The 27,027-nt window shown below is 50.5% G+C and overlaps 1 protein-coding gene across 1 annotated transcript in view; it reads left to right on the top strand.

Annotated features, from left to right (window-relative positions):
• The first annotated feature begins 11,748 nt into the window (after nt 1–11,748).
• The window catches only part of TMEM51 (transmembrane protein 51), a 45,646-nt gene continuing 30,367 nt past the window's right edge, over nt 11,749–27,027 (top strand). The window contains exon 1 of the mRNA XM_032604601.1: nt 11,749–11,988. The gene's annotated coding sequence lies outside the window, so the exon portion shown is untranslated. The remainder of the gene's footprint in view (nt 11,989–27,027) is intronic.

The raw sequence follows: 27,027 nt of genomic DNA on the forward strand, positions 1-27,027 counted from the left end.
TCTTCCCTGTAACTGGATTTGCCAACTCTCAGACTCGGCCTCTTGTTTCATCCTTCCATTTTTATCCCTGCTCTTCTCCAGGGAGTCGACCCGCCCCAGCTGTCTGGACTCTCTTTCTGAGGTTTAAGTGGAGTGAAGAGAATCAATATATTACGCTGTGTCAATAACGACCTCCTGTCAGTCACAGCCATTCTGCCAATCGTCTAGGATATAGGCGGGCCTTAGGAAAAGTTCGACCAATGGCTTTTCACTTTCGCCCAGGTGACGCTTGTGACTGGCCCCGGCCCTGAGCAGACGGGCAGGGACTTGGGGGTGCAGGAAGCAGGGAAGGCGGCGGTGAAATAAAACCATACCTTTGTGGGAACCGAGTGGGTAAGAGGATAGGCTCTAGGTACAAGAGCCAGGTCTGCCCCCAACTAGCTGTTGATTTGGGACAAACACTCCGTTTCCAATTTAAGGCCTAAATGAGACGCTGCATGTAAAGCGTTTAGCACAGCACCTGGCATGTACAAAGATGATGAAGGGTGACATTTTAACGGATGGTGTTCTTCAGTCCCAGTTTTTCTTCTTGTTTTAAGATCCTCTCCGCCCCTAAAATTCAGGCAGCTGTTATCATATGTCTGCTGGAAGGCATGACACAGCGAAAAACAGAGAGCCAAACAGTCCGGACTTTTGAATTTTGAAAGCCTAGGAAGTCAGGGAAACAGAAAGGACTGATGTGAACGGACAACAGAACAGATGGGGGGCGGGGGACAACCCAGATGCTGGACTAGCAAGACTTCCTGCCTCTTAAGACAAAATAAAGCTTCCCACATCGGAAGGAGGAGGGCAAGTCTGAAAGGAAGCAAGGGAAACCGAGAATGGGCCCCTGGGCTGTGTCCCATTGTGTCCCTTTCCGTGTGGAGCCTGGGAGGGCAGCAGGACCCTAGATGGAATGGTATATCTGGGCTGGTGGATCTGAGACAGCGCCATGATGTTTCTCTGCACCAGCAAGGGGCAGGAGAAAAATCGTCCCGGGGGACCCGAAAGTGGCAGAGGCAGGGAAGAGTGAGGGCTGCCAACTCAAGTGTGTACACAGGCCAGACAGGTTTTATAAATGAGTGAATCCAGGCTGGGTGCATAACAGGGAGTGTTGGGGACGGTGGTGAATCACAAGAGGGCATGCCTGGTCTGAAGTGGCAGCCACTACACAGGTCCAGCAGATCACTGCTCCACTGGAATGTGTGCCCAGAGCCCTCTGCTCCAGACAACTAGAGCCTTATGTGAAAATTCCCATTTCAAATATTGGTAGCTAATTGTTTTTGTAATAAAATTTTGAAAATTTTGAAAAATAAATGCTATTTATTTTTCCTTTCAGTTTTCTTGAGATACAATTGAGATACAGCACTGTATAAGTTTAAGGTGTACAGCATAATGATTTGGCTTACATACATCTTGAAATGATGAAAACAAAAAGTTTAGAAAGCATCCATCATCTCATATAGATACAAGGCAACTAATTTTCAAAAATACTATATGGGCCAAATCAAACCTACCTGTGGACTACACACGAATCAGAGGATGCCAGGTAGGGGCTCGTCATCCTGCCAGGTTTCCCCTGGGCCCAGCATGGTGTGGGAGTTGGGGTGAGGGGTGGCTCAGTGTGGACTTGCAGGGTCCACAGCCAGCAGCCAGTCTGGGTGGATGGCATTGGCTCCAGATGTGCTCCTAAGGTTGGGGGAGGGGGATGGCACTACAGAAGGCCCTGAGAAATTAGATGCAACCCCAGCAAAAGGGGGAAGGGAACATTTCTGCCACCTGGCAGAAGAGGGACTTGTGAGACAAATTAGGCTGAGTCATGGAAAAATAGTTACCTTTCCTGCCAGCTTGTGTTTGTGGTCTGAGTCTCACCTCCTCTGGTGATCTGGGAAATTCAACTATTTCTATACTGCATGTGATTTTTGAGAATTCTTTTCTTCCTTATGTCCCTATGTATTCATTTATTTTATTTATCTATTATTTGAGTTAAAATCTTTATTTTGAAATAATTAGATTCACAGGAAATTTTGAATGTACAGGAAAACCTTGTGTGTCCTTCACCCAGCCTTCCCCAATGGTAACTTCTTGAGTAACTGTGGTACAACAGCACAGTCAGGAAACTGGCAATGGTACAATTCACAGAGCTTATTCAGATGTCATGTTTGACATGTATTTGTGTGTGTGTGTGTGTGTGTGTAGTTCTCTGCAGTTTTATCACTCGTGTAAATCAGTATGATCACATGTGATCAATCAAGATCCAGAACTGTTTTCATCACCGTAAGCTCCTTCACGCTACTCCAGTGTAGCCACGATTCCCTAATCCCCATCCCCTCATCCCTACCCCCATCCCCTGCCAATGATCTTCAGCTCTGTAACTTGGTTATTTCAAGAATATTAAATCAATGAAATCATAGAGTATGTAACCTTCTAAGATTGGCTTTTTCTACAAAGCATGATTCCCTCAGCTCAGCGTAAATTACTGCATATATCGATAATTTGTTCCTTTTGATTGCTACATGGTATTCCATGGTATGTATGTGCCAGAATTTAACCATTCCCCTATTGAAGGACACTCAGGTTGTTTCCAGTTTGGGGTTATTATCGATTCTTATGTATTTAAAATTAGTTAGAAAATGTCAGCCAGGGGCAGCTGTGTTCTGAGTTTGGACGGGGTACAATATTTTCTGTGGCCCCTCAGTCATGGAATTTTGCACAGACTTTTTCATTGGAACCCTGCAGAAGCCCTGGGAGGGAGACAGGGCAGAGATTCAGTCAACACGATTTTCTTGAGCACTTACTATGTGCCATGCACTAGATACTGGAGTTACAGTAGTGAATGAAACCAGTTAAAACCCCTCTCCTCGTTTATTATCCCCACTACACATGTGGGAAAACTGTGATTTGCTCATGGTCACACAGGTAAGAAGTGACAGAACTGGGACTTGAACCCAGGTCTTCTGATTTCCAGGCCAGTACTTTTCTGATTATATTTCTCTGTCTACCCTCAATGACAGCAATATCAGAGCACAAAGCACATGCTGGGGATCCTGTGTGTGATGCTGTAAACAGAGGTTCTTAACTGGGGGTGATCTACTCCCAAGGATGTTTGACCATGTCTGGAGTCAGTTTTGGTTGTCACAACTTGAGAGGGGGTTGCTACTAGCATCTAGTAGATAGAGTCTCAGGGAAGCAGCTAAACATCCTACAAGGCCCAGGATAACCCCCACAGCAACGAACGATCCGACCCAAATGTCAACAGTGCTAAAGTTGCAAAACTCTGGTCTAAAGAGCGATGGGGGCTTCCCTGGTGGCGCAGGGAATCCGCCTGACAATGCAGGGGACACAGGTTCGAGCCCTGGTCCGGGAAGATCCCACGTGCCACGGAGCAACTAAGCCCGTGCGCCACAGCTACTGAGCCTGCGCTCTAGAGCCTGCGAGCCACAATTACTGAGCCACCGTGCTGCAACTACTGAAGCCCGTGCATGTAGAGCCCCTGCTCTGCAACAAGAGAAGCCACCGCAATGAGAAGCCCACGCACCGCAACGACGAGGAGTCCCCGCTCGCCGCAACTAGAGAAAGCCCGTGCGCAGCAACAAAGACCAAACACAGCCAAAAATAAATAAAATAAAATAAATATATCTATTTTTTTTAAAAAAGTAGCCATAGGAGTCACAGACAAAGACAGCAGCTACCCAGACAACATAGTGTCATGTTGAACTTCCACCCAAGCAGACACAATCATGTACTTGACAGGTATGGTTAGAGCAGGTACATTGTTGGTTGGGGGCTGATGGAGGGTCCTTATGAAATAAGTACAAAGAACCATCACCTCCACTATATCAGTGCTGGGAGGATTTTCTGCAGGAGACGAGGGTGCAGGGACAGCAGAAATGGTCGAAGACAGACTGGTGATGCAGAAGGGGTGGGAGTCCTATTCCTCCATTCTGTGCTCTGCCTCCTCTGCTTCTCCTGAAGAACCTTGTTAATCCCCGCCTTCAGGTAGAAATGTACAAGAGGGCGGGGCTGAATATGCACAGCCCTTTGAGGAGCAGCAGGGAAACGAAGGGACATTCAATCCACGCCATAAAACGCACAAGAAACATAACTTCAGTTTTCAAAACAAGACTTAATTTCTGGGTGGAAGAAATGATAGTTAATCAGAGTCTCCCTACTTCCTATTCTGGATTGTGTCTATGTTTCTTTTCTTTTTTTTTTTTTTTTTTTGCGGTACTTGGGCCTCTCACTGTTGTGGCCTCTCCTGTTGCGGAGCACAGGCTCCGGACGCGCAGGCTCAGCAGCCATGGCTCACGGGCCCAGCCGCTCCACAGCATGTGGGATCTTCCCGGACCGGGGCACGAACCTGTGTCCCCTGCATCGGCAGGCGGACTCTCAACCACTGCGCCACCAGGGAAGCCCTGTCTATGTTTCTTATATGGGGAGAGGAGGTGCTCCCAGAGGGCCAGACCTGGGCAGGGGGCAGGGGCGATCCGGTCTTTTCTGGCACCTGCTGTGGTGGCCTCGTTTCTGTCTTCCAGGAGGCAGATGTGCCCTCCCAGGCTTCCTGGAATCCATCTCCAGGCCCAACTTCTCTCTCTTTCTTCTCTCAGCTCCTTCTGCCCTCTTGGGCACACAGGAGACGTTGGCAGGGCCTGGCAAAGTCTTGCAAGGCCGTCTCAGCCCCTCTGCCAATCACTCTATGTGACCATCCCATCCCTTCCCCTCCCGTGCCACGCTGGGTAAGGGGAGACATTCTCCGAGGCTTGTCCCCAATCCACACTCCCTCCCCCAGACAGCACAGGGCCGCTGCTTTGGTCACGCCTCATCTCTCTGGAGACCCACATCATCATAACTCTGCCCTCTACCTGGCCCCCCAGCCCAAGGAACTTTGACCTTAACTGGCTTGAGGGAAATGGCTCTTGGGTCTCAGTCTCCAAACATTTTGTTAATGACATAAACGTTATGCCCAGAGGCCTCCAGGCCTTCCTCTTTTGAAACTCAAAGGCCACGTTCTTGCAACTCAAAGTCCTTGTTCTTGAAATTCAAAAGGGTTATCTCTGCTTTCCTGATGAATCGAGTCTTCCTCCAAAGCAAGAAGCGCCAAGGTCTGGAAAAAAGCAAAAGGGAGAAAAACAGCTTTCATCAACATCACCAAATATTAGCCCACTGTGGCAGCCTGGGTGGAAGGAATGGGCCACCAGGACCCTAGCTGGTGTGGAAGACACGGCCGTGCTCCTCCTGTTGGCCCCTCTCAGCCAGGGGAGCTGAATCTCTGTCCCCCTGTTCATCTTCCATCTTCTGAACCTGGATCAAGGAGTCCCTCAGGGTATCATAAACACCACTTACATGAGAACCAGGGTAGAAAAGTAGGTGGGAGCACAGGCTCCAGACACATTAGGGTCATAGGCAGACCCCCCCCACCACCACTTACCAGCTGAGTGACCTTGATTAGGTCACTTAACCTCTCTGTGTCTCAGTTTCCTCATCTGTAAAATGGGGACACTCATGCGGTTATGAGGATGATTAAATGAGACAGGAATTGTAAGGTGGGTAGAATACTGCCTGGCGCTGTGTGAATGGTGGCTGCTACTGCTATTTACTTATCCTAGAGGTGGATGTCTTTCCTTGAAATCCAAGTCCCACAGGGCCCTTGTGTTTGCTGCTGGTGGCTTCAATGCAGTTAGTTAACTGGGAGAGGATCAGGGCACCTGTGCTTGGTCTCTGGCTCTGCTTCCAGGCTGCTTGCAAAAGCTTCCAAGGGATTCTCTTAAGGTCCTTTTGTTGCAAGCAATGGAAACTCATCAGACTAGTTTAAGCAAAAAGGAAACTCGGCAGAACAGGAATACTGCTCAGCCTGAAGAACTGGGAGGCCGGCAGGAATCCCGGAAGCATCTCTCTCCCACTCTCTCTGCAGAGGGCTTTGCTGCTTTGGCGTGTGCCAGCCCAACATGGAGGCCCTCCCATACTGATGGTGCCTGCTATAGGTGTCTGCCGGGGGCTACCAACAGTCATTGGCTTCTTCATTCTGTTGGCAAATCCTCCATTTGTCTCAGGTGTCTGCACCAACCCCAAGTGACTCCAGGTGAATCCCAAGAGTCTACCCCAGTCTGGAGGGTCCTCGCTGCGATGGGGTTAGGAGTAGTCATGTGAGCCAGCTCCGGCAAGGGAGCGATCAAGGAAGTTTCCTAGGAGCTTCTGGGAAAGGTTTCATCATTGATGGAAAAGGGCCCCACAGGAAGAGAGAGCGACAGAGGAGGGAGCCTGAGGGAGAATGAGTAAGGAGGCTGAGCACATCAGAAGGGCCACCTGATTATGAAGTCCCCGTGTGTCCTTGTCAAGGAGTCTGGACTGGATCCCGAGGGCAGTGGGGAACCGTTGCTCAGATCTGTGTTTCACACCGCTGACCATTCAACAGGGAGAATGGATTCAAGGGCGAGAGCTTGGGCGCAGGACCCCAGTTAGGAAGTAGCTGGATGAACTGACTGATGATTATGAGATCTAGAGGAAGGTTCTACAGGGTGGGGCACAGAGGAATATGGGGTGATAAGGAGGAAGGACTGCTGGTTCTCTGTGCTCAGGTGTCCCAAGAACCTGTACCCCAAAGCCATGATGTCCTCACCAGCTCCATTCTGGGCCATCTGATCCGTCTACACAGGCCCCATTAAGCTGGTAACTCAGGAAGAGATGTATTTCTTGCACAAAAAAATTTCAGGAAATGGGATGAAGTTGTTTTATTTAAACAAATGGTCCAATTATCCAATTTCACTTTGCACTATATGAGCACAATTTCTCACCATGCGGACCTGATTAAACCTTCAGAGAGGTTGGGCCAGTATGTCATGGGTAATGCCTGCAAGCAAGACACATCCTTTCCGGGTAGGTGACTAACGTGAACCGCTCCAGGTGAAGCCAGGTTACAAGTATGGTACGTGTTTCACTGCTGACTTTGGCAAGAGTCACAAGGTAGAGACATCATTCAGATCCTCAGAGTTTAGAAATGAGTAAAGGTGGGAAGAGGGGGTCATCTGCTCAGAACTGAGCAAAGGAAGAGTGGCAGATGGGGGAAGATCACAGCACGAAAGGGAAGACACAGGGGCAGGCAAAGGAGGGTGTGCTCTTGGTGGGCCATACAGGTGGTTCCTGGCCCCCTTATTTTTTCTAAGTTTTATTATAAATTTAATACATTCTTTTTGAAAAAAATAATAATTACCTCCTCCATCTCTCCCTCCCTCCCTCCCCCTCTCTCCCTCTCTCTCTCACACACACACACACACAGACCTCTTCTCAATTTCTAAAGGTAACTATGGTTTGGTTTGGTCTGGTCCCTCCTGAACACTTTCTACGCATAGTCAAATACATGTGTCTCCATCTGTTTTAAAAACCATTTGTAGGCTTCCCTGGTGGCGCAGTGGTTGAGAGTCCGCCTGCCGATGCAGGGGACACGGGTTCGTGCCCCGGTCCGGGAAGGTCCCACACGCCGCGGAGTGGCTTGGCCCGTGAGCCACGGCCGCTGGGCCTGCGCGTCCGGAGCCTGTGCTCCGCAACGGGAGAGCCCACAGCAGTGAGAGGCCCTCGTACCGCAAAAAAAAAAACACAAAAAAACAAAATCCATTTGTGTGGCATCAAAATGCTTGGTCTCTTGCTTTTCTCAGTTAATGATCCATCTTGGATATTCATCCCTGTGAGATAGCTCCTTCTCTCTTCATGACTGCATAGTATTCCAGTATGAGCCTGCACCATAATTAATTTAGCATATCTCTTTTTGGTGGCATTTAGCTTGATAATGGTTTTTCACCATTATAAATAATCAGCAATGGAAATCCTTGAACACATCTTCTTGAGCACACATGTGAGTTTTTCTGCAAGATGATCTCTTCCTCTAAGTGAATGTTTCAGCCTTACTTTATAACAGATTGTGGTCTAGTCACTGACCAGAGACAGTGGAATATTTTAAATTAGTTACTTGCTCACTCAGGCAGAGCAGGTCAAAATGTATGCCAGGAAATGCTCGGAACAGCATCCAGTCCTCCTCAAATCCAGACTTTCAGAGCTGGACAAGTTAATGCCCCAAACGACTCATGTTCAGATGTCACTGGACCATTTATAAGGCACTTTTTCACATTCTGGTTCACCTAATCCTCATATTGGTCCTGAAAAATAGGTATTATTGGCATCACTCTTTTTACAGATGAAGAAACTGAGGCTCAGAGAGGATGAGACAAGGCCACACAGCTCATAAGTGGCAGAGGATTCAGAAACCAAAGAGAGGTCTGATGAAATCCTGCCTTCTTTCTAAATCTATGATACAGGTTATATCATGGTGCCTCACATGAGAAGAGCTTTACAGTGAATAGTTAGCTGAAAAGGTGGGTGAAATAAACATCAGCCCACGTGGCTGAGTTTACAGGATGTATTGGTTTCCTACTGCTACTGTAACAAATTACCACAAACTCTATGGCTATGAGCAACACAAATTTATTATCTGACAGTTCTGGAGGTCAGAAGTCCAAAATCGGTCTCGCTAGGCTAAAATTTAGGTGTCAGCAGAGCTGTGCTCCTGCTGGAGGGTCTAGGGGAGAATCCATTCCTGACCTTTTCCAGCTTCTAGAAGCTGCCCACATTCCTTGGTTCATGGCCCCCTCCAGCAACTGCATTACTCTGACCTCTGCTTTCAGTGTTGCATCTCTGACTCTCACCCTCTTGCCTCCCTTATGAGAACCCTTGTGATCACATCAGGTCCACCAGGATAATTCAGGATAATCTCCCCATCTCAAGATCCTTAACTCAATCACATCTGCAAGGTCTCTTTTGCCATGTAAGTTAACATATTCACAAGTTCTGGAGATCAGGATGTGAATATCTTTGGGTGGTCATCATTCTGCCTACCACACGGGGTTCCTAGCATAGCTGTTAAGAGCAAGTATATATCTTGGTTCAATTCTTGGCTCTACCACCTGCTAATGGATCCAGGTACGTAACTCTTCTGAGTCTTAGCCTCACCTGAAAAACAGGAATAATAGAATTTTCCTTTTAAGTCTGTTGTGAGGATTGAATAACACAATGTTTGCGGAGCACTTGAAACATAGGGCTCGGTAAATGGTAACTGTCATCTTCCCCATTGCCTATGATGGTAACCGGTAACATTCCAGATTTATTTCTTTGGCTCTTTCCCCAAGGGCATGTCTCAGGCCCTTGTCAGCTGACAGTGGGATAAGGTGGCAGTTAAATTAAGTCAGGCTCCTCAATGGGACATAGAGAACCTGGGAAGATTCAGAGAAACTAACCACATAGAGGGAGAAGGCTTGAAGGGGAGGACGACAAAGAGAAATATGGTTCCTTTGCCAGCTTCTGGGTTTTGCCTGTGGCTCAGCTTTGAGAATTTCTCCAGCCTCTCCCCAGATTAGCCAGGGTCAGCCTGCCTAAAAGGAACACTCTGAAGATGATTTTCTCAGATAGACGAGACCTGCCCAGTTGGGTGTGCAACAGAGCAGGGCGGCTCTGGAGTTGGACCCTGGCATGGAAAAGTACTGAGGCCCTTTGCCTCTGGGTAGGAGCTGGAACAGCTGTCTGAAATGATCACCCGCAGTCCAGGCCTCTCCAAAGTTGGTCTCGCAGAGTGAAATGAAAACCAGATTCCTGGTCTTATCTGAGACCTATGTGACTGTTTCCCATCACTCCTTCAGAGCCTGGAAGGTTCCCAAATTCATTGTCTAAACTTTGCAGTGGTACACACAGCTCTCAAATGGGAGCCTGTTATCACAGGTCCCTTCTACACAAAGGTTCTCCCCATTTGCTAAGATAATGTTATTATTTGGGGCTTTCATTCATCCAGCAAATATTTATTAAGCACCTACAGGGGGCCAGTATGGGGGCGCAGGGGTCCCAATCCTCAGGAGAGCAGGAGGCAGACTTGTAAAAAATTACATCACTATGCAGAGTGCGACACTGGTGTCTTCTCCCTGAGTGACAGACAGAAGCAGGGGAAGCTTGTCTCAGAGCCCAGAGCATGACAAGTGATTTTTCTATAGCAGGGAGAGCACAGGCTCTGGAGGGGACCAACTTGGGTCAAGCTCCTGACACTTCTCAGCTGTATGACTTTGGGCAAATGACCTCAACCCTTTAAGCTTCAGCTTTCTGTTCTATAAAGTGGGCATAACTGATAACCATCTCCAGGGTTGTTATGAGGATTAAATGAGATGGTGCAAGGGAAGCAGGTGGTAACCTGGTGCTTGATCCACAGTAAGGATGTGAGGAATACCAGTTATTGATATACTTACGGAGACTCATTACTCTGTTTCTCTAAATGCCTTTCCCACCCCCAAATCACAGGACAGCCCCAAATTGGCTTCTTTATAGACACGAGGGTCCTGCTGAACTGTTGCCATTAAGAAGCAACAACGGGAAAAAATACCCAGGTGTGACCACTCTGTAGGTATACACACACGGGGACCACGTGTACCCGTGAAGTCAGCAGTTTGTAAGTGAGTTTGATTGCAATTACCAGCAGGGTGTCTATTTTCCACCCTGGACAGGGCAGATTCCCCGTAGGAGGCGCCTTCTGTCCTCAGCTAGATTCTCTGACACCCGGCCAGCTGCCTATCAGCTTTTCTCAGGACTTGAACTTCAAAGGGCTGGACACACACTGGAGAAAGGGACCCTGGCCTGACCGGTCTTGGAATTCAGAACAATGTAAGGTTGAGAGAGGAGAGGGGCAACCTTCTCCCTCTGTGTTTAGAATCGGGCTGGGTCCCAGCAGCGCAGTTCCAGAGCAAACCTCCAGGCAGCGGCCCCACGCAGGGTCGCAGGTTAGAGGCGCCCTCCCAAGCTGTGGTTCACCCTCCCCAGAGCCTGGCCTTGGGCAGCAGCTCTGGGGCTCTAAGCAGAGGCGGACCGCCTCCCTGCCACCTGGTCGGCAGGACACCAACCGGTGCTTCCTTGGGCAAGTCCTCCGCAAAGCTGGGAACGGGCCTCCAGCTGGGGAGGCACACGAGCCGGGGCGGCCCCATCCCGGGCGCGGACGCAGGCACCTGGAATGGGCTCCACCCCGACCAAGGCCCAGGTGTGAGACCCGGAGGGCGCCCAGGGAACCCGGGAGCGGGTGGGGAGCCGAGTCGAGGGCCTGAACAGACTCGCTTTTCAAAAACTCGCTTCCTCCTTTCTTACCTCCGCCCATCAGTTACCTCGCAGGGCCCCAGCCCTGGGCGGTGCAGGCGGGGCTCAGCACCCTGAACCTGCTGGAGGGTGAAGAGGGAGGCGGCAGCCTCCCCAGGAAGAGGCGGGGGAGTGGGGAGGCCGGTGCACCGGCTGGCCAGGTGAGCGTCTCACCAGGTAAAGGCGCGGCAGGCGGGCCCGGTGAGCTGACCCACCGGGCCTGGTGGGGAATCTCTGCTCTTACTTAACCCTTAAAACCCGGACTCCGGGCCGAGACGCCTCTCCCCACCCTACCCGCATACATCCAATTCTCGGTCCCGCGCGGGGATGGAAGGAGTCAGGGCCCTGTCCCCTCCCCCCCCCTGCCCCCCACCCCGGTTTAGCCAACTTCATGCGGCCCAGCGCTCCCGGCCCGCACTCCTCCCCCAGCCGACCGGACGGAGTGAGTGTCCGCCCTCTGCAGCTGGGGCTCGGCGCCCCGGGCCTGTGGGTGGAGCGGACGGCCGGGCTTGGCGTAGAGGGTCGACTGGTGGGCGGTGCCTCTCGGGGCCGGAGGCCGCTCTGGGCCGGCACCGCCCTCCGTCTCTCGCGGTCCCTCCCTCCGGCACGCCGGCGCCCAGCGGCCGCGCTTCCTGCGTCCCCATCCCGGTCCGAGAGCGGGCTGCGCGCTCACCGCCCCCGCGCTCCCTCGACCGAGATTCCCTGGAGCCCCCAGCCCCGGGATCGCGACACCCGAAGGAGGCAGCCTGTGGGGGCCGGGGTCGTGTGGCCCCCAGCCCCCGGCCGCCCGACCGAGACCGAGCTGGACCCGCCGCCGCCCCGGTGAGTCTGCGCCTTCCGCCCCGCCGCGCCCCGCGGAGGGATTGTTCCCCACAGGGCCCCGGAGGGAGTCGACGGCTGTCTGGGTCTGTCTGTCCGTTCGTCTGAGAGCTTCCTGCCCGGGGTCTTCGGCGGGAGGACTGTGTACTCGCATCCTCTGGAGCCGCGCCGGGCCAGTGAGGGACCACCCGGCTCCCGGGCACTGCGCTGAGGACAGCTGGCTTCGCCTGGGGGAAGGCAGCCGGCCTCCGGGCCCCCTGTTGGCGGGGACAGGTGCCATCCGCCTGGCGGATTTCGAATCCTTGGCCAAAGAGGCACCTTCCCTCGGTGCTTAGAGCAGAACTTCTCAGTAGGTCCCAGGAAACCACCCGGCGCTGCCCGAAAGAGCCCTTTCCCCCATCCCTTACTCCTTTTTGGAAAGGGAGACTTTTAAGGGATATAGATTCGTGTGTGTGTGTGTGTGTGTGTGCGCGCGCGCGCGTGCGTGTGTGTGTTAGGTACTAGAGGCAAAGGGTGAGAAATGAGTGTGAGCAATGGGGTGTAACTCAGGTTTCTTCACCTAGTAGAATGGGAGTGATAACCTCCCAGGGCGAGGTGGGGCATTAGTGCCTGCCGCAGAGCAAGTATCAATACTACTCAGGTCCAAATCAAATATCTAGTCTGCGCCCTGAAGGGAGCCCTGTGGCCCGGAATGCCAAGTCTGATTAAGAGGGATGGGCACTTTCAGAACGAAGTCTTTCCTAGCCAAAGGACGAGGGTGCAGGAAACCTGGAAGTCCCTACGGTTTCCCGAGAAGCTGCGACGGGTCCTTGCTAACTCTGCCGGTGGTCCAGGAGCTGGGAACCCAGGTGTAGCTGGAGCGGGGTGGGTGGGGCTGGAACCAGCCTGGCGGGAGGCAGGAGAGGGATTGCCCTCTAAGGCTGACTTTCGTTTTGAGGGGGGTCACTTCGAGGATGGCCTTCCTAGTGAAGGGTCGGCTCTGGGACCTGTGACTGGCTTTTACACTTTGGAGACGTCACACAGGGATCTTGATCTAAGTTGATAGGGCCAAATGGAATTGGGAGGGGGCCCCTTTCCCTCCAAATGTGTCCCTCCCCAGCTTGCCAGAGCTATCTCCCAGATTGGGAGAAAAGGCAGAAGAGGGAGAAAGGGGAGGAGACTGGCTGAGCATCTGTTCCTCACAATGTCCTGAGCTGCCAGTGGTTCAATGATTAGGGCCTCTTGAGTATCACAGAGGCCCAGGCCGGCCCCCTGGGGATACAGGGCCAAGGGACCTCAGAGAGTTCCCAGCCTAGTGAGTAGTAAATGGCAAGTGTCGTAAAGAGGTGGCAATATAGTCAGACCCCACCATTCCCTGGCTGTGTGACCCACAGTGTCACTTTGCCTATCTGAGCCTCAGTTTCTTCATCTGTACAGTGGGAATGATAACCTAGGGTGAGGGGGGACATTTATGCCTCGCACACAGCAAGTACTCTGTAGGAAACTATGGTACAGGTTTAGGGAATAACAGAAGAAAGAAAGTAACTCAGGGTGAGGCGTACCAGCAGGTCCTGCTAAGAAAAGAACGTTAGTAAATTAAACAGTGAAGTGGAGTCTCTCAAGGGGACAGGGTAGGAAGGATGTCTGGGCAGATGGAACAGCACAGGCAAAGGCATGGAGGTATGAAGGTGCACGAGGTGTGCTGGACCGAGGGAGGCGCTCAGGTAGTGGCAGGTGGGTTTGTGGGAGGATGCAGGGAAGTAAAGGGATTGGAGGGTCTGGAGTGAACTGGACTGGAGAGGTAGGGCGAGGTCATCACAGGTGGGACTTTATTCAGTGGACGTCTTAGAACCGATCCACAGATGTTGACTGTGTGCCTTCTATGGGCCAGGCACTGTTCTAGGTGTTCAGTATACATCGCTGGACAAGAAAGACACAAATTCCGTTCAGGCTCTTTAAGCAGGAGAGTTATTTGATCCTGTTGCTGTGCTAGGAAGATAAATCTGGCTGCATGGAAGTTTGGAGAAGGTTGCTAGGGGAGAGGAGGCTGGCCCGCAGGCTGGTGGAGGCATCAGGAATGAAGAAGCTGGCTTGTTGCCCCGCACAGGAGGCAGAGGTGGTCTTAGCATGTGACCACCGGTCAAGGAGGAGATCTGTGGATTCAGTGTGAGGCTCAGACTGCCAGCCTGTCCTCTACCAGAGCAGGGCCCAAGCCCCTCCAGCTGAGGCTTTCCAGCTCTCTGGTTTGAGAAGTCCCGAGCCCCAGGAGCGTCTGCGTCTATGCGAGGAGTGGCAATGCTGGAGACAGAGTCAGCAGCCCATCTCCTGTTGGCATTTGCAGTGGGCAGCCTGTCCCTTTGGGAGGGCTCCTGTTTTCCTGGGTCACGGTTCTGGTACACGTTCTTTCCTCCCTCTGCAGGGCTGGCAGTAAAGCCCTCAGAGCTCTTGGGCTGGAGGAGACCAGAGCTCCAGGACCTTTGGCTCTGGGCTTCTCATTCGAGGGACTGAGGAGAGTTTTCTCCCTAAGGGCCAGGAAAGTTCCCTAATCTCAGATGCCTTCTGACTGGGGACGTGGTGAAGGGTCTGCTTCTGGCTGCTGGCTTTTGCTTTCCCTTTTGTTGTGTCTGCTCTGAAGTTTAGAGGAGTTTTTTATTTGTTTGTTTGTTTTGTTTTGTTTTTTGCAATTGACAGCCGTAAGAGCATCCTTCTCCTGGTTATAAGTCTCCTTTACTTGGAGGTGGACCATGCACGGCCTTTCACCTGCCACGGGAGGACGCTAGAATGTCCTCTCATTTGACAAACAAAACTCAGAGAGGGGAAGGAACTCACCCAAAGGCCCACAGCAAGTCAGCAGCAGAACTGGATCTAGGTTCCTCTGCATTATCCCAGGAGACTGGCCACGTTCAAGTCAGAGACTTGTTAAGGGCCCCAGGTTAGTCCAGGGTGGGAGGTTTTCTCAACATCTGTCTTGCTCCTCCCCAGTTTGGACAGGTGGCCCCGTTTAGCCTGGTGATGTTTTTTTTCCTCCTTCCTTCTGGATTGAGCCTTTGGTGCACCAGCCACCGTGCTGGGAGCTCTAGCTCCGTGGAGAAACAGGTCACTTGTTTGGCTTTGCCTGCTCCAGGCCACACTGCCCTACCCTTCCTGGACAGCCCCGAGACGAGTCGCTGGCCTGAGGTCGTGCTCTGGGGATCTCTGCCAAGTGCCTCAGGCTCATCATTGCTCCTCCCCCGCCTCTGCCCCAAGCCCTGTGTCAAGATGCTGGACTGGCCCTCGCCTCTGCCCCAAGCCCCTGCCCCAAGCCCTGTGTCAAGATGCTGGGCTGGCCCTCGCCTCTGCCCCAAGCCCCGTGTCAAGACGCTGGGCTGGCCCCCGCCTCTGCCCCAAGCCCCGTGTCAAGACGCCGGGCTGGCCCCCGCCTTCCAGTCTGTGTCGCTCACTCGGGCTGGGCCGCTGAAAGTCTCCTTATTCTCTCTTGCCCTAGATGTCTCAGACATAGCAGCCCTTCAACCTGAGTGCTGCTGGTTCCTTTAGCTCTTAGAATATTGGAGCCAGAAGGGACCTTAGCCATCTGAAAGGCCACTCCATTTGTTTTACAAATTGGGAGATTGAGGCCTAGGGAAGGGGGAAGGGAGAGGACGGGCCTGAGATCAGAGCCAGGGCTAGAACCCAAGATTCCGGATTCTGTCTTGAATGATTTTGAGGATGGTTCTTGAAGAAAAAACAAAACAGAGCACACTCCTCCTGCAAGGGCCCCTTTCTCCCTATACTCCACACTGCCAGGAATTTGGGGGGTACCCACAGTCACACGTCCAGTAGGAGTAAACGCTGGGGCCCCCGGAAGGCAAGGAGTATATGTATCTTGACATTTTCAGGACCTATCTCTTCAAACTGACTTTCACACCAGGGACTAAACTAGTGATTTAACTTACTTGCTGTTCCCTGAACCCTACTTTATCATGTACCCCTGGATAGACAGGCTTTTGAAGTTATTTCCTCCCCCAGGTTACAAAGGAAGTACATGCTGATTGTAGAAAACTCAGAAGGAAAACTTCACGATATGCTGACAAACACTGTCACCACGGTGGTGTCTTATTCAGACATTTTTTGTTTGCTGGCTTGCCTGCTCTGCTATTTCATATCCTGGTCTTCCAGTTCATCATCATGACGTGTACTTTCCCCACGTGACGGTTTTTTCACACCGGTTCTAACCTGCCAGTCTCACGTGCTTCTACCATGTGATGGCTGGAAGGTACTTAGGAGGCCAGAATTTTGTGGCCAAAATCAGAACGCTCCAGTAGCCCAAATTCTGTAACGCTATGCAGATTACCACTGTGGGACTTCAGGGGGCCACTTCTCGGGTCACCGTCACCATGGCTGTTGGGGAAAGGGCTGTGTTTACCAAATCTAATGCAAACATTGATTCTCAGTGGGCTTCTTAGAAATGGAGGACATCAGCCATCAGGGGTGGAGTGGGTGTGATCCCAAGATTCTAGGAGGGAGGGAGAGAGCTTCGTTTCTTCTGATCTTTTGCTGTGTTGGTTTTAACCTAGCCAGGTGCTTCCACCCTGTTTTTATCACCCCTTTCCCCAAATCTCCCCAGGACTAGGCACTGGGGTGGCAAGTGCAGGTCCCTCGAAAAATCAGAATTTGGGTTGCTTGTCTCCAAGCCCTACCTCTTGGAGAGGCAAAGATGGCAAAGACGTGCAGAGAATTTGTTACCGACTCGGGTGATAAGGTCGGTCACCCCACCCTGGGGACAGGATTTCCTGGTGTCTCTCATCCTCTAACAGGATTGAAGCCTTGCTAATGCCATGTAAATTGTCAATACTAGACGTGATCTTGGGGACTTCCCTGGTGCTCCAGTGGTTAAGTCTCCACATTCCCAATGCAGGGGGCCCAGGTTCGATCCCTGGTCAGGGAACTAGATCCCACATGCTGCAGCAACGATCCCGAGTGTCACAACTAAAGACCCGGCTCCGGTTCACTGGGGTTTTTTTCTTGTTTGTTTTTTTTTTAAGATTTTTCTCTTTTTTGATGTGGACCATTTTTACAGTCTTTACTGAATTTGTTACAATATTGCTTTTGTTTTATGTTTTGGTTTTTTGGCTGCAAGGCATGTGGGATCTTAGCTCCCTGACCAGGGATCAAACCTGCACCCCCTGCATTGGAAGGCGAAGTCTTAACCACTGGACCGCCAGGGAAGTCCCTCACTGGTTTTTCTATGGTGATCCTGGGAAACTTGGGATTCCTTGGACGGGTCCCAGAAGCAACTCAGGGGTTTGTGGGGACAGGGCTGAGTGGTGGGAACCAGGGCCAGCTGGGCAGAAACTCTGCTTACAAATATTAAAGATGTCATGGTGCGAAGGATCCCTTTAAAGAGATTCTGCGACTTTAAAAAGAAAACGAAACAGCTGCTGGTCTAGCCACCTCGATTCTTAGGAGAAACTGAGGCCAGAAAAGAGTCTGAGGCCTGTGCGGGGCAGGTGAGGGCTCTCAGGCCTCACACTGATGAGGGTCTTCAGATGAGGCACTAACGTCAGTATCAGACAGAGCTCCTGGCTGGAGACACACGTCGGCCCTGCAGCCTACTCCTCTGGGCCACACTGGTATGTGCGCTAGGAATTCATGTTTATCGTCATGACTGTAACTGTTGTGCCAGTGGTCCAGCTTAAACTGCACGATGCACAAAACAGTCATTTGTTCAATGCCAGCATTTAAAACACATCACAGGGTTGGTTAAGCCTGTTTAATGTCCCCAGAGCTTCCCTAATGGAAACATCCTACAGGCGATGGGCCCAAGGTCACCCAGCAAATCTTGGCAGAGCCAGGATGAGAATTCACCAGTGAGAGAGGTCCTTTTTTAAGATCGTGGTCTCATATGATGTATAATTCTGGATGCCTCCAGGAGGTTCTGCTATTTTTTCTATTCAAGATGTAGAACCACGTGGCTCTAATGCTTGGTGAATTTTTTGTCTTTGCCAGTTGTTCCTCTTCACAGCTGGTCTGGGAGAGAAAAGGAGAGACAGAATTTCGTTACCCTTGTTCCACATTTTCCCCACCCCGACTGGCCGGGCTTGTGTTGGTTAGGATGTGGACATGGTTTCCTGAAACTTGGGCATGGGGGGAATATGATAAAAAACAAAACACTCACACTTTCAGACTCCATATATTACAGCTTCATTAGCTGCAGTGTGGTGGGTAGGGATTATATATTGGAGTTGCCTTTGGGTAATTGTTTTCAAACACTGACAGATGCAAATTAGACCATGGGGAGTGGGGAGGAAGTTGTCTTTGGCTGCCAAGAGCTGCCATTTTAAACGAATGTGCTGCTAGCATTGTGTGCTGGTCACGAGCTGGTGGGGACCTGAGAGGCCAGCTGCGCCCCCTAGATGGGCCAGTGGTCCCGGGAGCCACCGCTACAATACAGCTGACCAGTGGCAAGGAAACCCAGGAGCTTGGAGGAGTTGGTTTAACCCAGACTTGGAGAGTGAAGGAAGGATTTTCAGAAAGGGCAGAGTCTCAGCTGAAATCCGAAGGGGGAGCAGAAGGTCAGCAGCTGTGCCTGGCAGAGGTACAGCCTGTGCAAAGGCCCAGCAGCATAAGAGAGCTTAATTCACACGGGCTGATACTAGATGTGAAGGGCAGGGGTGGGAAAAACCATTTACTTGATTTCTTTCATTCAACCAGTATTCGCTGAGTTCACTCTACAGGCCAGGTGTCCAGGGTTTTGGGGGGAAATGTTCCATAAGGGAGACTCAGTCCCTGCTTTCCTGGAGCTTACACCGTACTGGGTTGGGGGAGGGGTCCGTACATTAGGAAACAAACAAGGGAACTAAACCAATAACCATATCAGGCACTGAACTGAAATCTTTGCCGCTTCCCCACTGCCTGCAGGGTCAAGTCTGGGCTAAGCCCCTTCGCTTTCAAAGCTCTGAAGACTGGACTCTTTAGAGTTTAGACTCAGTTTACCTTTCCAGACCCATTCCGGCTGCCCCGATCCCTCTCCGCACCCCGGTGCTTTGGTCAGAAGGAACCAGGAACCGCTTCCCACCTCACTTTCCTTCCCCACCCATAGCCACAAACTTTGATGACTTTTCTGTCTAGAAAACCAAAACCAAAAGCAAAACTTGGAGAGGTGAAGGGCATTGTGCGTGACCCTAGTGTACGTATCAAAACTAAGAAATTCACATTGCTGCTGGCTAAACGACAGACTTTACTGGGATCTCACCAGCGTTCCCACTGTCATGTTTCTGTTCCAGGATCTGGTCCAAGACACCACCTTGCGTTTAGTTCTCCATCCCCTCATCTCTACTGATCTGTGACCGTTTCTCAGTCTTTCCTTGAATTCCGTGACCTCGAGAGCTTTGACGAGTACTGGTCAGTGTTTTGTAGGATGTCCCCCACTTTGGGTTTGTCTGGTGTCTTCTCATGATTAGACTGAGGTTTGAGGTTTGGGGAAAGAATACTGCAGAGGTGAAGTGTTCTCGTAACGTTATGTCAAGATTTCCACGACATCAGCATGACTTATTGGGGGTGTTAACCTTGATCCTTTGGTCAAAGTCATGTCTGCAAGAGTTCTCCACTATAAAGTTACTCAAGCCCCTTTTTGTAAGAGGCTTTTAAAGCATGGTAGTAAAAGGTCAAATTATAAAATAAATTCTTGAAAGTGACTGACAGATTGGGCTTCTAAAGTTAAAAAAATTTTCATAGAGTAAATATTAAACTGGAGCAATATTTGCAACACATCCAGACAAGGGGCTGTTTTCTGGACACATACAGGATCTCTTCTAGTCAGTGAGGAAAGGCTAAATGCCCTAGTTAAGAACTGGGATGAAGGAACAGATAAAGAAGATGTGGTACATATATACAACGGACTATTACTCAGCCATAAAAAGGAACAAAATTGGGTCATTTGTAGAGACATGGATGGACTTAGAGACTGTCATACAGAGTGAAGGAAGTCAGAAAGAGAAGAACAAATATCGTATATTAACACATATATGTGGAGTCTGAAAAAATTGGTATAGGCGATCTTATTTACAAAGCAGAAATAGAGACACAGACGTAGAGAACAAATGTATCTATACCAAGGGGGAAGGGGGAAGGTGGGATGAATTGGGAGATTGGGATTGACATATATACACTATTGATACTATATATAAAATAGATAACTAATGAGAACCTACTGTATAGCACAGGGAACTCTACTCAGTGCTCTGTGGTGACCTAAATGAGAAGGGAATCCAAAAAAGAGGAGATATATGTATACGTGTAGCTGATTCACTTTGCTGTACAGTATAAGCTAACACAATATTGTAAAGAATAAAAGAGAACAAATGGCATTGACCCATAAGCATATAGGAAAAAAACCCAACAACATTCAACCTCATCATATTAAAGAAACTGCTAATTAAAACAATGCCATCTTTCACATATAAAATTTTAAATGTTTTGAAAAGTTAAAAAACTTTAAGCTGAAAAAGGGAATGCTGGGGCTTCCCTGGTGGCACAGTGGTTGAGAGTCCGCCTGCCGATGCAGGGGACACGGGTTCGTGCCCCGGTCCGGGAAGATCCCACATGCCGCGGAGCGGCTGGGCCCGTGAGCCATGGCCGCTGAGCCTGCGCGTCCGGAGCCTGTGCTCTGCAATGGGAGAGGCCACAACAGTGAGAGGCCCGCGTACTGAAAAAAAAAAAAAAAAAAAGGAATGTTGGGCTTTCCTGGTGGTGCAGTGGTTAAGAATTCACCTGCCAATGCTGGGGACACGGGTTCGAGCCCTGGTCCAGGAAGATCCCACATGCCGCAGAGCAACTAAGCCTGTGTGCCACGACTACTGAGCCTGTGCTCTAGAGCCTGCGAGCCACAGCTACTGCAGCCCGCATGCCCAGAGCCTGTGCTCCGCAACAAGGGAATGAGAAGTCTGCACACCGTAATGAAGGGTAGCCCCTGCTCGTCACAGCTAGAGAAAGCCCCTGTGCAGCAACAAAGACCCAACGCAGCCAAAAATAAATAAATTTATTTTTTGAAAAAAGGAATGCTGACATGGGGAGATGGTGATTTCACAAGCTCAGGGAGGGATTGTAAATTGGAGGACATTCTGAAAATGCATGTCAAAGCTTTAAGAAAGGTAGCAGTTTCAATACTAGGAATTTATGCAGAGGAAACATGATTGTATAAGGAGTTAGTTTCAACAGTTGTTTTTTTTTTATAATAGCAATAAAGTGAGAAACCAACTGTGTGTCTGGCAGTAGAGGATTGGTTGTATAAATGATGGGTCCTCCATGTACCGGAATATTCCTCAGCCACATCAGTTTAGATGAACACTGTTGATGTGCAGAATTGTTCATTATGTATCAAAAATTTCAAAGGTCACAAAAGCATACTGCAGTAAGATCTCATTTTTGTAAAAAATAAAAAAGTGTGTTTGTGTACAAAACACTCAAAGTCTGAACACCATCATAGATATTATCAGTAGTTATGGACGGTGGGGTCATGGATGATTTTAATTTTCTTTCTGCTAATCTAGATTTATTAATTTTTGTTTAATAAACAGGCAGTATTTTTATAACAAGAGAAAATGTTTCACTGTTAAAAATCTCAAAGGGTTTTTGTGGATCCCCTTAGGGTTACTACTAGGTAAGGTGCTTTGTGAGCTGTAGAGGGCTTTGCAATTATTAGCCTCTATTCCAGGTGAATCTTTTCTCATTTTTAACTTTGAGCATGTGGGTCTCCGTTCCTACCCCTAGGAAGCTGAGATAGGAGCAACGCGGGAGCCACAGCAGCTCACTGATCTGTCTGTGATAGGCTGAATGTTTGTGTCCCCCCCAAATTCATATGTTGAAGCCCTAACCCCCGACGTGACGGTAATAGGAAGCAGAGTCTTTGGGAGGTGGTTAGGTCATGAGAGTGAGACTATCCTCATGGGACTAGTGCCCTTACATGAAGAGGAAGAGAGAGAGAGATCACCAAGGAAAGGCCATAAGAAGGCAACATGAAGGCTGTCATCTACAAGCCAGGAAGTGAGGCCTCACCGGACACCAAATCTGCCGACACCTTGTTCTTGGACTTCCCGCCTCCATAACTATAGGAAATAAATGTCTGTTGTTTAAGCACCCCCCTCCCCAGTCTACAGCATCTTGTTGTAGCACCTGAGCTAAGATACGACCTCCCAGTGTTATGATGCCCACATATATATATGTGTGTATATATAAAACTTGAAGCGTGTGTGTGCTTTACAAACAGTAAAATGTACCCTTTTTCATGTACAGTTCTGTGAGTTTTGGCAAACACAAAACAATTGCGTAACCTCCACCATGAGGAAGATGTAGAAAAATTTCATTAACCACCCCCCCACATTCCCTCATGCTGACCCTTTGTAGTCAACCCCTCTGCCACCCCTGGCCCTTAGCAACCAATCGTGTTTGCTGTCCTTGTAGCTTTGCCTTTTTTCCAGGACGTCATGGAAATGGAATCGTACAGTATGAAGCCTTTTGAGTCTGGCTTCTTTTACTCAGCGTAACGCACACGAGACTCCTCCATGTTGCATCTGTTCCGTTGTGTGGATGTACCACAATTTATTTATTCCTTCAGCTGTTGAAGGTTATTTAGGTTGTTTCTGGTTTGGGGTGATTATGACTAAAGCTGCTGTAGACATTTCGCATGCGGATTTCAGGATGAACGTGAGTTTTTCATTTTTCTTGGGCAAATACCTAGGAGTGGGATGGCTGGGTATGTATGGTGAGTGTATATTTATCTTTATATGAAGGAGCCAAACTTAGAAAGTTTCATGCTGATGATCCAAGGCAGGGAGTGGGAAAGAGAATGGACTCTTATTGAGCACCTACTGTGTGCCCTGCACGGAGCCAGGAGTTTTACACACATAGCCTCAGGCAATCCTCAGCACAGCCTAGGAAGTAATGAGCTCTGGCCCCCGCTTTACAGGTGACCCACAGAAAAGACAGTTCCACATAATCTGACCTAATAAATGCAGAACTATTCTCTTTGACTCTGGGGGCAGCCAAAGGTGGGGGCCATGGTAGGAGACGGTCTAGCCTCCATGGTATGTCCTTTACTTCTGCCCACCCCCGCATTGTTCTAGCATTTATACATCTTTATCACACCTAGCCCAGCTCAGAGTCCACTTATTGAGTGTGCACTCCTGGACTTCCGTAAGGTTTTTCCCAGCTCCTACTTCCAGGACCACAGCTGTATAGGGACCTAATAAAATATTAACAACACCCTCCTCTCCAATGTGGAACGTTAATGACCTGTGTTGAACACCCAGTAGAAACCATTTGTCATATCTCCTTGAGTAATATTTTGCCTTTTCCCACCGCCATTCAGGGCTGCTGGCGACTCCCCCTACCTCCTCATCCCGCCATGCTGCCGCCTTGTGGGTCTCAGCTGAAACGTCCCTGTCTCTGAGAGACCTTCCTTGATCACCTTGTCCAAAAGACCATCTTCCCCCTTTACTCTTTCCTATTCTGTTTCCTTTTCGGAACATCTCTTGTTAATCCATCCCTCCATGTGTTTGTCTCTTTCAGTAGAAGAGAAGCTTCATGAGAACAGGCTTTGTCTTTTCATGCCTGTGTTCATCATGCCGGACCCCCAGTAGTTGGTCAGTGAGCGTTTGTTGAGTGAATGAATGAATGACGTCAGCAGAGATTTGTTGAGACTTTATGACGGGCATAGTTCCGTGCTCAGGGTTTGAGGAGTCCCAGAGAAATGTAAAAATGCCCCGAGGTGGCGATCAGAAGGACACAGGTATTAAGTCCTGCCTGCTTAACTCCTTTTTTTGTTTTTTAAGATTTATTTATTATTTGGCTGCGTCAGGTCTTAGTTGCGGCACGTGGGACCTTTCGTTGCCGTGTGTGGGCTTCTCTCTAGTTGTAGCATGCCGGGTTTCTCTTCTGTAGTTGTGGCGTGTGGGCTCTGTAGTTCGCGACATGCAGCCTCTCTTTTTTATTTTTTACAAAAATGAGATCTTACTGCAGTATGCTTTTGTGACCTTTGAAATTTTTGATACATAATGAACAATTCTGCACATCATCAGTGTTCATCTAAACTGATGTGGCTGAGGAATATTCCGGGATCGAACCTGCATCCCCTGCATTGTAAGGCGGATTCTTTACCACTGGACCACGAGGGCAGTCCCCTGCCTGCTTAACTTTAAATTCAGTTAAAGAGAGAAAGTGGGAAGGAAAAAGAGTCCCTCAAGACATCCGAGAGCTGCTGGTGGCAGTTGGCTAAGACAGAGGACCTGCATTGACAGCTCAAAGGAGAGCTGCTTCCTGCTGGCTGTGGGGGAAGGGGAATCAGTTGGATGTGGAACCAACCAGGATGCGCAGCCTTCCTGGTTAGCTGGGGGAGGGGAGAAGGCCGAGGCAGAGAGACTCACAGTGTGCGGAGACGGGGAGGCAGACCTACGTGACCTCAGGACCATTTCCCTCCCTTGGACGTGTCCCTGATGTTGCACCCATCTTCCTCCTGGGAGAGAGCACGTTTTTATCCATGCTGGAATCGTTGGTGCCTGGTACAGGGCCCTGCACACAGTGGTCACTCAAGGAACATGGGAAGTAAGGTTGAGCGGGGTGGAGGGGGGAGACCACACCTCCCAGGAAATGGGACTTTGTCCTGTAGGCTCTGAGGGACTCCTTTGACTTTCTGACAGACACAGTGGCTGGAGGGTTGGCGTGGCTGCACTTACAGGCTGAGAAAGCCTTAGAGAAGCAGGTTTTAGTAATTCTCGCGATCAACCAGGCCTGAGGAATAGGAGGGAGATGGTTAGGGCGGGAAGAATCACTGCAAAGAAAGACTTTGAGAAGGAAGAAGAAACAAGTTTGGGGACCAAGGGAATGTGGAAGTGAGCAGGGGCTGCAAATGCGCATGTCTAAAAGGATGCGGCAGCGGGTGTTAAGGAGAGAGTCTGGCCAGACATGAGGCAGCAGGGAGTGGTGGGGACTGTGGCAGAGTGGAAGGCAGGCCCCTTCTGTAGGAGACAGCTGTGACACAGCACCGGCTTCCTGGTACCTGTGAGAACTGGGGCCAGGGCTACCAGGTTTTCAAGTTTGTGTATGAGATCACCATGTTCTCAGTGTTGGCAGCTACTCTATAGCATATAAAATAAATAACACTTCATGGACTAAATAAGTCGTGTCCGTGGGCCAGATACAGCCCTTAGGCTGCCAGTTTAAGACCTGGGTGTGTGTCTGGGTTGGGGATGGAGTAGGGAGGAGAAGGAATGCTCAAGCACACTGAGATTTCAATCCCAGGTCACCGGGAGAATGGTGGCCTCTCACACTGTAATTAGGAAGTCTGGAGGAGCGGGGGCGGGGAAGGATGATGTTGGAATGATGTGGACAAAGGAGGATGTCTGTGACGTATGACAAAGGACACGGACCAGCAAAAGCAGCTTTTCTGTGGAAACAGCTGGATTGCAAAGGCCGTTGGTCAGAGACTGGAGGGAGGGCCTGTGAGTGTGGTTCTTTGGTGATGGGGCTGGAAGTGGTCTCCCTGGGACCTTCTGTAAGGGGTTCATTCGTTTTGGATTTGGCAGAGGGTTCGTTTAAGATTTGCACCCTGCTAGGAGGCAAACGTAAGAACGCGGTGTTAGAGCCTTAGAGACACGGGTTTGAATCCTGGGTCGGCCCCTTGCTGTCAGGGACCTTGGGCCAAGTCTCTCTGGGGCCCCCCTTTCCTGGGTCTCTGTCCCGCGTGGATGAGAATGTTGGCCTTGACGGGTTGGGAGGAGGTGTCCCCAGCCCCTCCCCAGGTCCCCGTGCCCCACACCGGGCGCTAAAATACTTGTCTTACAGTAACCCTCACCCCGCACGACCCCGGCCTCCTCTCCTGGGTCCAGGGCCTCGGATGGGATGCACACGGGGTCCTTCCTGGTTCCCCTCAACCCACCTGGGCGTCGTGAATCCTACCTCCCCCAGCATGGCTGCTCCCATCGGCCACCTAGAGCCACTGCACACCCTCAACCTCCAGAAGAGCCTCCCTTCACTGCGGGGGACTCTCCGCCTCCCGGGGAGGGATCCTGAAGGACAGCGAGTGGCCGCCTCCCTGGTCAGGGCAGCTGGAGAACATCCTGCGGCCCTGGACGCCGGTTCAGGGGTAGTTTTGTGTGACGTGGGCCCTGTCCTCATGGAGCTTCTAGTCTCTGGCAGGAGGGAGGGTGACACAGGCTACTCAACACCAGACCACAGCGTCTGTGGTAACATTTATTGAGCACTTACCATGGGCCAGGCACTGGGTTACCTGGCTTCTCTGGGTTGTTTTACTTAAGTCCCACAGCATTGCACTAAGGGTCGTTCTATTGTGACGCCCACTTTACAGATGAGGAAACTGAGACTCAGCGAAGTCGCTTGCTCCCCTCCCTCCCTAGGTGGCAGAGCTGGGCCTCCCTGGCTCTCAGGAGACCCCACCATTTAGCTGTAGATAGCCAAGCAAACGGGTGTATTAGGAGCATCACGGACAAGGTGGATTCAAGCGAGACCGAAAGGAGGGAGAACGCAGCTGGAAGGAGCAGCCGTGCGCACGAGAGGGCCATGTCCTCTGTGCCCAGGCCCCGTGCGTCCGGGAGTATTTCTCAGTTGTCCACAGTCACCAGCTGCATCCTCCAAACCTAAAGTGGAAGCGAAATAAGCTCCTAGTGCAGCATCAGTACCAACCGGCTGAAGGCTGCCTGGCGTGGTGGTACGTGCCCTACCCGCTCGAGCTCATGGCTTCCTCTGGCAGCTCCATTAGAGAGACACACTTTATATTATGCCCCTTTTACAGCTCAGCTGAAGTAACTTGCTCAAGTTCATAACCAGGAAGCTGTGAAGCTGGGAGTCGAACCTAGAACCTCTTAGCTCCAGAGCCAGAACTTTTAACCCTTGCGAAGGTGGTAGGACTCTTCTGGGTTGACCCACAGGCCACGTGAGGCATGTGTGGCTAGAATCCCTGGGGCAGAGCTGAGAGGCCATCTTGGTGGAGGAATACATCAGTCCCTGGTCCTCCCTGGCCCAGCTCTTAGCTGTAGCTCTTGCAAGCCTCAGCTCCCGCACTGGGTCCTTCCA

The sequence above is a fragment of the Phocoena sinus genome, chromosome 1 (genome assembly GCF_008692025.1).
Source record: "Phocoena sinus isolate mPhoSin1 chromosome 1, mPhoSin1.pri, whole genome shotgun sequence".
In the NCBI taxonomy this organism is placed as follows: Eukaryota; Metazoa; Chordata; class Mammalia; order Artiodactyla; family Phocoenidae; genus Phocoena; species Phocoena sinus.